Source organism: Poecilia reticulata, chromosome 20 (genome assembly GCF_904066995.2).
Source record: "Poecilia reticulata chromosome 20, P_reticulata-male-v2, whole genome shotgun sequence".
Lineage (NCBI taxonomy): Eukaryota > Metazoa > Chordata > Actinopteri > Cyprinodontiformes > Poeciliidae > Poecilia > Poecilia reticulata.
In genome coordinates, this window is record NC_088849.1 from 6931804 (window position 1) to 6944258 (window position 12455).

Sequence of the window (12455 nt, forward strand, 5' to 3'; positions counted from 1 at the left end):
TTGACTGGCTTAAATTCATTTTCAAAAGGTTAGCCGGGTGAGGACATGAAAAACACATAAAAGCTTTGTAAGGGAGAGAGAAAAAAAAAGGAAGAAGAGACAAGAGGAGTCTGCGATTAGCGGCCCTCTGTTACTCGGCGTTGCGTGTGGCTGAGGGCGGGAACGGCTCCGAGGGCGTGAGGGGTGGGAGGATTTCTGCCGCTTTTGTGGGCGAACTGGCAGAGCTGGCAGAGCTACTGCAGTGTCAACCGAGAGAATTTGATCCGCCGGCTTTGGAAGTGCCGGCCGCATTGTCAAAATTCCCGGATTAGGCGCCTGCAGAGGTGGGGAATGTTAACTGCGCCGGATGGGGATCAACGCGTGCTGAGGCTGCTCTGTCGCTGGCCGATAGAGAGGGATGACATGATGCCCGGGCCTCTTTGCTTCCTCCCATCCCCCACATATCACACCTACGTCCAGAAAGTCCCAAATAACTGTGCTAAAATCTGCCAGGGCTGTTAATTAATTCTCACAATAGGTTGGCTGGCTTCGGGCGAGTGTAGAACATGCTTTGGCTGCATGACGCCGTTGGCCCGCAGTTAAGAGCTGGACTCCAGAAATAAGTCTTGCCTGACAGCTTCATATGGAAACAGAGCCTTGAAAAAGTACCTATAACCCTTGAACCTTTTTAACATTTTGTCTACAATTCTGTGCATTTCATTGAGATTGTATATGATATACCAAATATATGTGTATATTTGTAGTCAGAATAATTTGGACACCCTTAGATAAAACCAAGTGCTATTGCCTTCGCTTAGGCAATTCCGCTTGATTGTCATCTCTCTTTAGTGCGGGATTTCTCCCATTGAGCTCAGTTTCTCTGGTTGAATTTCAACCCAGCTAATAAGTGAACAGAAAGCAAACTTGTGAAGGACGCAATGGGATTTCTGCACTGTTTTGGAATTGTACTCTGCCTTTATACGGTGCAGTTTGGCCATGGCAACGAAGGAAGTGAGCAATGTCATTTAGTCCATGTTAGCCACATTTAATAAATACTGAGCAAATAACGTCAAAGCAAGACGAACGTTAAAGACATTTTATCATTAGCAAAATATTATGCCCATCATGCTATGAGGAATGGGCTTGGACTTTTTTTTTTATATATTTCTGAGTTACCAGTCAGAAACACAACATCAAGTTCAGCTGGGACAGTTGCAACCAAGAATTTTGTATCCATTTTAGCTTACATGAAATGCAGCAAAGGTGGTTCATATAAATGACTTATATTCATCTCTTAGTATTCCTTGTATTTCTTTGAACAAGCGACACAGATAGTGGTAAAAGAATAATTTTTTTTGGTAAACATTTTATTCTTGTGCTTTAACCTCCTAAATAAAGGGAAATGCTAAATAGTTAGCCAGCACAAAAGCTAGCAAGTCCCGCCGTTTTCCAACATACAACAAGGAAGCTCCCATGAACAAACACTGCAACAAGGTTCATTAGCTTTGTTGACATCAAATCTGCTTCATGACTTGAAACAAACCCATTAGCACATTTAACAGCATTGCTTGAAAGCGCTAAGACCCTCCTCCTGGCTCTGATTGGTTGCTTTTGACCGGGACGGCTGTAGTAGCAATAGTTTCTTTCCCAGATTACCTGTGTCGTATTATACTATCATAGCATGGTGACAGCTTTAAGAAATATAGAAAAACCATATTTTTGTAAAAGTTATGCACTGCTGCTTTAAGGTTGTAAAGCGACACAACGAAGAACGCTGGAAGGACGTGAATACCGTCTGAATGCAGTTCTTTTTTTCAGGATCCTGTTTACAGCCGAAGCTACGGAGCTTTGAATACTGTCAGTATAGCAAACACCGGCGCCAAGAATAGCCACGATGCAAATAAAGCGAGAGTGGTATGCATGAGGAAAAAGGCACGTGTGTTGGATAGAAGCCCTCGGAGGGAGCGTGGGGTGGGAGGGTTTCAACCGAGGCTGATCAATTAGGAGCTTGCTCAGGTACCCCACGAGCTGTCAGGCCTTGTTTAGCTTGTTGTTGCTGCTGCTGTTGTTTATTGAGCCCAAGCTATTAGGGTTTGTTGGAGGGGAAGAGGTGTTGCTGAGACCCCCCCACCCCACAACCTCTTGTTTTCCTCTCTTGGGAAAGCAGCCATGTCTCCAGTCATTACAGGCTGTGTATTGGAGGTGGATGCACCGTGTCTATATTCAGTCATTTCAAAGCCGCCCCCTCCCTCTCCGTCTCCTGCCCGCTCAGCCTTGGCCGAGAGGCGCTGGCTCGTGTCATCGCTCTCGGGGGCATTCCTCCTCCCCCGGTCCTGTTAGTCTCTCTGTTTACCTGTCTGCTTTAGTCTGCCGGCGAGTCCGTCTGTCTTCTCGTGTCACCTTGCTGCTGTGGTGTGCCGGGCCTCGCTGCTTCTGCTTCAGCCCGACACCGGTCCGCAGATCCCAGACAGCACGGGTCTCGCGTTCTTTTTATTAGGAATTCCAGCGTGGCTGTGCTCTGGGCTCTCGTTAGCAGCAGCAGGGTTACAATGGTTTTCCAAAAGTCCGCTCTTGAATGAGCGTGGACGTTAGCAGGAGCGCTGTAGTCGCAGGTGAGAAATAGATAAATTTTCAGATTGCACTCAAAGTAGCTCCACTTTATTATTATTATTCTTTTTTTGTTTGTTTACGGTTTCTTTAAAGAGCAGCTACGCCACTTGACGCTTTTCACATGACACTGCGGCACGACCACAAGCTGCGTACTTTACGGGGATTTTATGTGATGCACAAAGTAGGGCGGGCATAAATATAAAGTAGAGAATGCCTTTCACCACTTTCGCAAAGTAAAAATGTAAAATTTGCTTTTGTATTCAGGGTCAATACTTTGCAGAACTTGCGGTGAAGTTATAGTAGAGCTTGGGTTTATGAGGCCGACCCAACCCGACCCTGTTTCCGTGGCACGCTTTTAAAAAGCCTGCAATAGATAGAGAACGTGAGAAAATTAAGTGATAATGCACAATATAAAGGTGCGGTTCTCAACTTATTCTAGTCTAAGAGGAGAAGCAAGCTTACCCTGTTGACGAGAGACACTAATGGTTATTATAGTAATTTATTATTCTAACGATAATTCTGACGATTAATCGGATAAAAACAATGGGGAAATTGATTAGAATTTTTATTTAGTCTTTTTTATACAATATTAGAATGTCATTAAAAGATTGAACACATATTTGTGTTCAATCTTTTAATGTGAAGCTAAAACTTTGGCACATGAGGAGTTCTGATGTGAAAACATTTACAGACAATGCTTTTTATTTTATCTTAAATGCAAAATTTATAAATATTTTTGTACAGTTTTGACTAAATTATTACTCTAAGTAGTTTGTTCTTTCAGCAAATGGCCTTTTTCTGAATCTGTATCCTCTAGTTAACAATTAATCGGTTATTACATTAGTTGACGATTATTTTGATAATAGGATCATCGCGATTAATCGGATTAATTGGATTAATCGGATTAATCGGATTAATCTGAATCTAATTAATCCAATTAATCCAATTAATTGTTTTCAACCCTAAATTAGACTGTAATTAATTAATGTAGATGGAGTGTATTGGATTTTATTTTGAGGATGAATACAAAATTAGCACAAAATAAAGTCTGTGGCTAAATCACGAGTATGAAAACCTTTCTGCAGCACTATGTATACATATATTTTTTTGCATAACCCAGACCTAACTAAACAGGAGATCAAACTCCTAGAAAAAAGTTACTGAAAAAAAGAAGAAAATGCAAAGATGTTTGTCCCAAGGCAGTCTTAAACTTGAGTCTTTTGTGTGTAGGTCCTGTGATTCTTCCCCCATCGCCCTTCCAGCCGTCTTCTGAGGATGCGGTAAACACTTCAGAGCTATGTTTGCCGTTTGCATTTGATGTTGCTACGACCGGCGCATCCCAATGCTGAAGGACACCTTGCGCATATCTCAAAGATGCGAGGAGCTTTGATGCTCCGGGAGTGACAGCAGGTTGATAATGGCAGTTTGAACGTGGCTATGGAGTCTGCCGCAGCATTTTTTTAAGACGTTTAAAACTCATTGGCAATTGTATGCAACATACAAGTAATCGCACCCTTTTGAACTTTTCTACATTTTGTTATGTTACAAACACACACTTAAATATGTAATATGAGATAGAACAACTCAAACTAGCCCATTATAGTGAAGATGGAATGTAATATGTACAAGATTTCCAACTTTTTTTCAATATTTGTAAAGCACAGAATGTATTAGTAATGGCACCTGTGGTGTTGAGGGAACGGGACATGTCCGAAAAGACTCGCAGCTGTAACTGTAGCAACAAGCGCTTCTTCAAAGTAGAGGTGTCTGATATTGTATTTTGTGGTTTTGGTCTGATACCAAGTAAATATTGGACCATTATCATTGATAACGAAACCGATAAATGATTTTCTATTATTTAAGTTTGTTCTATCACCAAACTTCTGACCGTTAGGTGTTTTTGTGGGTTTTCCTTTGAATTATTTTGTTTAAACCTACAGGAGAATTTGGTCAAGGTTAATAGGTGTCAAGAAAATACTTTAAAAACATATGAACATGATAAACAGAAACTTTTTTTTCCCCTAAATTTTAAGTGCAAAAAAAGATTATCATTTGTTAGCTAATCAAAACATATTTTTCAAGTAGAGCTGAAAAACTACAATACAGAAATAAAACTAATTTTCATGAGATAAGCTGAAACTAAAACATCAATCTTTTCACGCTCGTATCAATCTGTTATCGATACCGACTTGGTATCGATATCGATATGTTGGATCAATCCAAAATATCCTCACCTCAAGGACTAAACACAACAAACTCCAGAATTTCCAGATTTGTATGTGTAAAATTCCTTGAAAACTATAAATCCTTTTTGATTTCTCAACACATTATATTAGTCTGTCATATAAAATCCAAATAAATAAATGTAAAATTAGAAAACGTAAAAAGGCAGTAAAAAAAATCCTAAGACATTATGCTTTAAGCGTGTTATCTAGTCTTTACAGGTTTCTCTCCCTCTAAGTTTTTTTTTTTTTTTTGCCTTCCACTGCAACAGGACTGGAATCGCTAAGCATGAGAAGCTCAATGCTTCCTCTTAAAGGAACTTTGAGCTCATGATTACAACATGGCGAATGCAGACAGCTCTTGAACTGTGGGCTGTCTGAACATTTTCACTTACAAGCCAGTGAACAGTACTTCCTTTCAACATGTTAAACATAATCCCAAGTGAAGTCACTGTTTGTGGCCTAATCTGTCAAGTAAATGGTTCATATGCAAAATGGCCAAAGCACACACCTGTAAGTAGACTTGTGTATAGTACTGAACCTCTCCAGACCACATGAAACAGAATGTTGTTTTTTTTTTCAGTTTTCTGAATTCACTGCTGTTTACTGTAGAGCGGGATCAACGTCACATGATAGAGTTGTGACCCATAACCATAAAAATGTGACCCGTAGCTATAAACAATTTCCTTATCTTTCTAGATCTTCTCCCTCTGCTTCTCTGACCAAGTGAGGAGACGTCTGCATCGTGATCAACATCGTCAGCATCAGCAAGGACCAGCAGCTCAAAAGCCACATGGAGCAGCTTCATAGCGCATCATTAGTTAGCTATGCTAACATTGCTGTGAATTTGGGGGATGAGTAAGAAAGAATGTGTCCTGTGGGAAAGCTTAGCTTCTCTTCATGTTGGCGGACTGCTATCTGTGATCCAGAACAAAGTACATACAGTTCTTGCACGCTCATGAATGGGCTGATGAAAATGGTGTGTTTATTTACACCCTTCAAATAATGAACTAAAAAAAAATATTACACTGGTATTTCAACAGTTTGAGCTCCAAGACTTTTGAGTCGGGAGGTCGTCCTTCCATCAACTTTAATCTTTAGCTCCAGCTACAGACTGTCTATCTCATTCAAGTCAAGTCTCTGGCCTGCCACCCCCAAAACTCAATATTGGTTTCAATCTTGTTGGCAAATATAAAAGATTACTTTAAACCTATGGTGTGGTTTCATTTTCAAACTTAAGACTATCAACTACTTCCTTGTAGCAGGAGGCTATATCCTTTCCACAGCTAGCTACTGATATGATTAATGATAGGCTAGCACCGGTATCTGAGCAACCGGTGCTAGCAATAAGAAGGAGACCACTCATTGCGTTAGCTTTGATAAGGCTAGATTAGCATGCCTATGCTGGTCACCCACTGGATAGCCTCCTTCCTCTGCTGTCCATTAGCATGGATAGGCTAGCTCTAGCATTGGATAGCCTGGAAACTAGAATAGCTGGTCACTCATGACTTGATACTTTTCTTCATTAAAGGAAACTTTGTCAGGAAAATTGGTTGACATACAACATGTGTAAGCAGCAAACATTAGATGTGTTCTTTTGACAGAGTTTACTTTAATCTACATGACACCAAAGATAAACATACAGTATTGTATGGAGCTGAAGTTAGCCTCCAATTAAAACTTAATGATTCGGCAGGTATCTAACGGTATAAACTAGCTATTTTTGGTAATAATTTTGAACTTAATTTTACACATCTACCTCACAACAAGTTGGATAAATGGCTGTTGGCAAACTGTTGCTTCCCACACTGCTCGTTGTGGCCTTAAACAAGTTTCTGGTGTAATGCTAAATGGAAATCCACCTTGTACATGCTAAGGTATGTACCTTGATGATGATGAAGTGACCATACAGCTTGATTATTGTCCCATCATCTTGTTGTTCATTAGTAGACTTGTGTAAGCCATGTCTGTTCCTGAACAGCCACACCAATTTCCTTTGGCGTGAGGGCAGCAGTTTTTACTCAAGCCCTTGTAAAGTGGTGACACATATGACTCACTTGCTCATATGAACAATTGTTTGAACATGAATTCTTCAGCTGTTTGGAAATGTCTTCAAAAACGTTCCCACCTTGTGTAAATTTATGATTACATCTGTGGTTTTCTTCCTTCAGCTCTGGATTTTCCCTTCGTTCAGATTATTGGTCAATCTTACACGTGTTGTCAAACAAGAATGACGATCACTTAAGATTAGCTTTTTAAAAGACAGGACCTCTTATTGAATCTTCAGCGGTCATTACTTTGAACCACTTGGTTTTTCATTTTCAAGCCATTATGAGTGCTTTTAATGATTTTTTATTTAATTATATTTTCATATTGAATTGCCATTTCAGTTTATTAAACTAACTTATAATGGCTAAGCTTCACAAAAAACAATCACACATTTCTTCCTGACAAAAGAAATGTGTCAGGAAGCACATGGTTAAAATGTGCTAAAAAAAAAAGCCATCAAAAATAAAGGTTGATTTTATATTTTGATCTTACCACTAAATCAACGCAATCCATAACGTTAAACTTTCATTTTAAACATCTAGATTTCAATTGTTTATGTTTGTTTCACAGTGTGTAGTGTGTGTGAGTGTGTGTGTCTAAGACATGTTGGGTAATTATTGGAAGCTAACATTTTTTTTATTAGGACCTTGACTGTGAATTATTAAAAAAATGTTGCATCAACATTTTGCTGCCAGTTCATCCATCTCACAACCTATGAACAATGATAACACTAGCCAAATAATCATTGAACTGCAGTTAATTGAAGTTATTTTCATAATTTCTGGCTTTATTATTGAACAAAATTAAAACAATGTAAACATACTGGCACTTAGATGGTTAAAATCCCCAAAATGTTATTTTATTTTTATAAATAGTTTTGGTTTAATTGCTTTTTAAACCTTGGCATAAATAAGTCAATATCAGATTTTTTTTTTTCTTTTTTTGTCCTTTAAAGTCCCCAAAAAACAACATTTATGCCACCTACAGGTCAAAACATGTGACAAGAAATGCAAATATCCAAGGCACAATGTTTACCGCTAGATATCAGCCACATAATAGCCAGCCACTCCTCCTTATCATCTCAAGTTAGCGATCAACATGCGGCCTGTAACAGAAACCAAGTAAGGAAAGGAAGTTGTACTCGAAGCACACATATACACACTCACACACGCACATATACACATGCACTGTTGGAGGAATGTGGGCTTCAGCAGATTATCCAAGGACAAATCGATGTGTGTATTGCGGGAGCCAGGGACAGAATTTCTGTCATACTTCTTATCGTGTCACGGGTAAAAAACACCGGCAGATTTATTTGCCGTCTCTTGTCTTTTAAGAATATTTAGCGCTCTTAGGTTCAGAGAGAAACATGTCGGCGGTCGCACTGCATTCGCGTCTGTTTGACAAGCAATTAAGGCCATTAGTATGTACAGTCGGTCCTCTGTATATTTGTTTATGTCAGCCCCGGTCCCTGGAGCCCGCTGTGGTGTGATGGTATAATTCACCGCGCTGCCTCCTTCCCGGAAGCTGCCGCTCGGAACAACGCGTTTCATTGGAAAGCAGTCATGAGATATGAATGAGTCACTTTCAGCCGGGCAAAGGTATCTGCTGAGGGGAAGGAGGGAGCAAGACAGAGAGCGAGGGGAGAGTAGGGGGGCCAAGGGCTTTCTCCAGCCACGATGATGATTATCATCTGATTGCTGCAGCAACCAGATGATATTGATGTACAAACAACGACCTTAATGCTTATTTATTGAATCTGCCAGAACCAGCAGAGATAAATCCAGAAGTGGATTTGATTATATCCTTTTTTTTTTGTATTATTATTTCTTGCTTGTTTGCTTTTTGACCAATTAGCTTTGGTATCGCTGGATTTGATTTGAACCTGGTCAGGATAAATCAAAGTGTTCACTCAAGTGTTCACCCTTAGATAACATCCATTATGTAAGCTTGGGGGGGGGGAAGAAAGGGCTGTGTCGTTAATGGCTATACGAAAGAGAACTCACAATGGAACCCAACAAAAGCAAAAGGCATAAAAGGTTACGAAGGGAAACAAGGCGATTCGGGATAGGATTTCCTTTTGATGGGGAAAGAAAACACGTGTGGTTTGTGGGGGGGGGGGACACAGGGAGGCCAACCCAGGGAGGAACATGTGAAAGGAAATGCCGATGACACACACATCAAATAAATGACATAGCCGTCCAAAGTTCACCGCCGTACACCAGTGAGTGAGGTCATGGTGGGCAGGATTTGTTGCTCTGGCAACAACAGGCTGTTAGCTCGCCCACTATCTGTGTCCTAATGTACAGACAGGCGCTGAGTCAACAAAGCTGGTGTTTGGAGTCAACCTTTAAAAGTCACGACCTTAGCGAAAGGTGCAGCGGAGCTGATGTGTTTCCTATACAGCACGGACAACTAAAGTTCACACTCCGCATTAGCCGCTGCTGATCAGCTTTCCTGACAAAACCACAATTATGATAAAGCAGCACCTCACAGTGAGGATAAGGATTCTGCAAAGTTCATTCTTTATTGTGCCATAAACTTTGGCTGCATGACACTTATCGCGTTTGTGGGAGGGATTGTTAACGGGGGGGGGGGAGACTTGGGGAAGGAAGTAGAATCCCAATTTGATGACCAGAGACTTACTCATCCTGCAGTGCTGCTAACGCTCAAAAGTTTTCTTTCAAAAGTGTTTCACCTCAGTGGAAACGTCACACGGTGGACCCCGTGAAGACAGAAGCCCCTCGCTTTTCTGTTTTCGGTTGGTTTAGTTGGCGAGGGTTACAGGAAAAAGGCCGGTGCCTTTGACTGAAGCTGATCTGTGACCCAAATCTGCTGTAATAAGAGGTAGATCAGAGATGGGATTTGGTATGCTAAGCAAGGAGAGGAGCCACTTTGTTCAGAGTCGGGTGAGGGCACAGATCCCGGCGAGCAGGGGGAATGCCTCTCCGGTCAGTGGCTTGCAGACATGAACTCAGAAAGCACAGAGAGGGTTGACGGAGGGCGCATGGGAAAACATAGAAAACAGACGCAACCCTTTGCTTGTTAAAATTTTCACTGACTTTTCACATTTTGTGACACTGGAGTCTGAATGAACTTTACTAACAAAAATCTGACAAATGTGTCATTCAGTCATATTCATACTCTTTAGATTCACCTTCAATTGCAAAAATTTTTTTCCCTTCTGCTTAGCAAAATACCTTTAACTCAATCAGACTTACAGCTACATAAAGATACATTTTTAGGTTTGGCCAAAAATGCTTTATTTAGGTCTGGACTTTAACTGGGTCATTGACACTTGGCTGTCCTTTGATTTACTGTATGTTTAGGATAGTTGCCCAGCTGGAAGGTGAAACTTCACCCCAGTCTCATGTCTGCACATTTATAATTCAAGCACAGCTAGTGATATACCAGTAAGTGGCCATACTGTTAACTCTACAATGCATCTGATGTCATTTTTATCTGGAAGAAGATCTTGAAGAGATTCAAGTTAAACAAATGTAGCTCATGTTTTCTTCAAACCACTTACCATTTTTAACCTCTTTTAAACCACTCTTCTTAATTCATCTTTAACTACCATTATAAACACTACAAATGCTTATTGATGTATTTTCTACACCAAGTGGTGTATTGGAAGCACGTTTCTGCCATTTAGTGGTGTTTCTAAAGAATACCACCTCTGTCATCTGATGCTTCATTGTAAGGATGATGTGTTTAGGGTGAAGTCCAGTGATAGTGATAGCTTAAATGTGTTTCACGTGTTGGATGATGGTCGGTTTTACTCACCATGTCAGCTTTTTTCCATATGTTTGCTGCTTCCTCTACTTGGCTTGTGGCACACTTTGAACAAAATTTTTCCATGACCAATTTGGCACGTTAGTCGGATGGCCATGTCAAACTTTTCATTGACTGAACAGTCGCCAGGGATTCTGCTGTATAAATTCGGCATTCAATTTATGTCCACTTTATGTCCAACCTGTCTGGTGTGGTGTGCCTTGATCTCTACAGTGAGCTGAATTTATCATATGTTACAGATAAGAGAGGCATTGTTACCTATGAAGTTAATTGCAGACCCAATCATATTGGTGCTTTGTATAAAAGTTTTGAGTTTCCCACATGATCAGAAGGTCAGTTAGTTTAAATACTTTTTTAAATGGACTACGTTTTCCTGATGACTCAGCGCAAAAAAACATACATGGCATTGTTTTCAGTGAAAGTGAGGAGAGAGTGAAAAAACCTCAACCGATCACAGCTGGGATTGGAATTACACTCGGGTAGAAGTACCTTTAAGCAAACAGTTGTTAAGTGTTAATGGATCTGCCGGTGCAAATAGTGACTATAGCGACTGATAGTCTTATTCCCTGGGGATCCGGGACCGTTTTATTTTCTAGTTAAAAAAAAACGACTGTTTTTTAATTAGGACTTTTATTCAGTGCTTTAGAGCTGGAAACGGATACCTGGTTTTAAACAAAACGAGTAAAAAAAGAAACTTCTTTTTTTTTTTTTGCTCGTACGTGCGGCCGGGTTGCATTGCCCTTCTGGCTGTGAAATATACATTTTTACATATCAAACCTTAAGGGCATGTTGTTGCTCACATGGACAATTTCATATCCGCATGTCGGCACATTACGGAAAAGTGCTTCCAGCAGCACGATGCGAACATATTTTTCAGTGAAGCTGAGAAGACATAATTGAATCCATGCCAACTGAGACAACAATCACGCTCCTGTGACAGCGAGGGCCAACAGATTACAGCTGTTTTTCTGTCCGACCGGCTCCGAAACTGTGACTCAGACCGCGTTGCTTCCATTCATGCATGAGGAATCCATCTGTGAGCTCTCCGCAACTTGGGCGATAGGCGATGATGTAAAAAAAAAAAAAGAAAAGAAAAAAAAAGTCCGAGAATACCATATTCAGTCCAACGCATTCACGGTCAGGGTAACCTGATCGTACCAGCCGCCCTCACCTCCACCCCCCTTCTCCGTCTTTTACTCATTCTCTCCTTGTTCTTTCCTCTCCCACACACGAAAGTGGACAATGAATGCATCCCGACTCCCGAATCAGCGGGTTGGGCCTGTGTTTATACCCTGGCCTCAATAAATGCCACCACACAAACAGTCAACTGAGTGCTGGTTCCCACAGACGTTGGCAAAAAAAAAAAAAAAAAAAATCAAATGCTCAACATTCCTCCACCCTCTATAATAGTGGTAGCCCTTAGTGCAGAGCTGGCATGAGTGGAGGGAAAAACAATTTGCGGCCCCTGAATGCACCACCCCGTGTGAAACAATGACCATTGAACTGTCCCACTGATTTTCCAGCGCTTTTTTAAAGATCTACTCCCGAAATCTCTCCCCTGCGTGACGGCAACGTCCAAACAAAGCACCACTTGAAATCTCCGGCCGGCCAAATGTCCATTAGTGGATGTGAATGAGGCTCGGTTTGCGGGGGGGGCGAAAAGGGGGTATGTGTGGCTTGTTTTTCGATAAATGTTGCTGGAGACTATTTGTTTCACTTGAGCTCAGAGGCTCCCGAGGGCACAGCGAAAGTGTCTCGGAATCACTGAAACTGCAGCTATTCATTTGAGTGATAACCTCA

The 12455-nt window shown here is 40.9% G+C and overlaps 1 long non-coding RNA gene across 1 annotated transcript; it reads left to right on the top strand.

Moving 5' to 3' along the window:
- Positions 1-1716: 1716 nt before the first annotated feature.
- On the top strand, positions 1717-7389 carry LOC103482252 (uncharacterized). The gene is made up of 3 exons (XR_536429.3): positions 1717-2591; positions 3820-3869; positions 5511-7389. It is a non-coding gene; the product is annotated as an uncharacterized LOC103482252 (long non-coding RNA).
- Positions 7390-12455: the final 5066 nt, after the last annotated feature.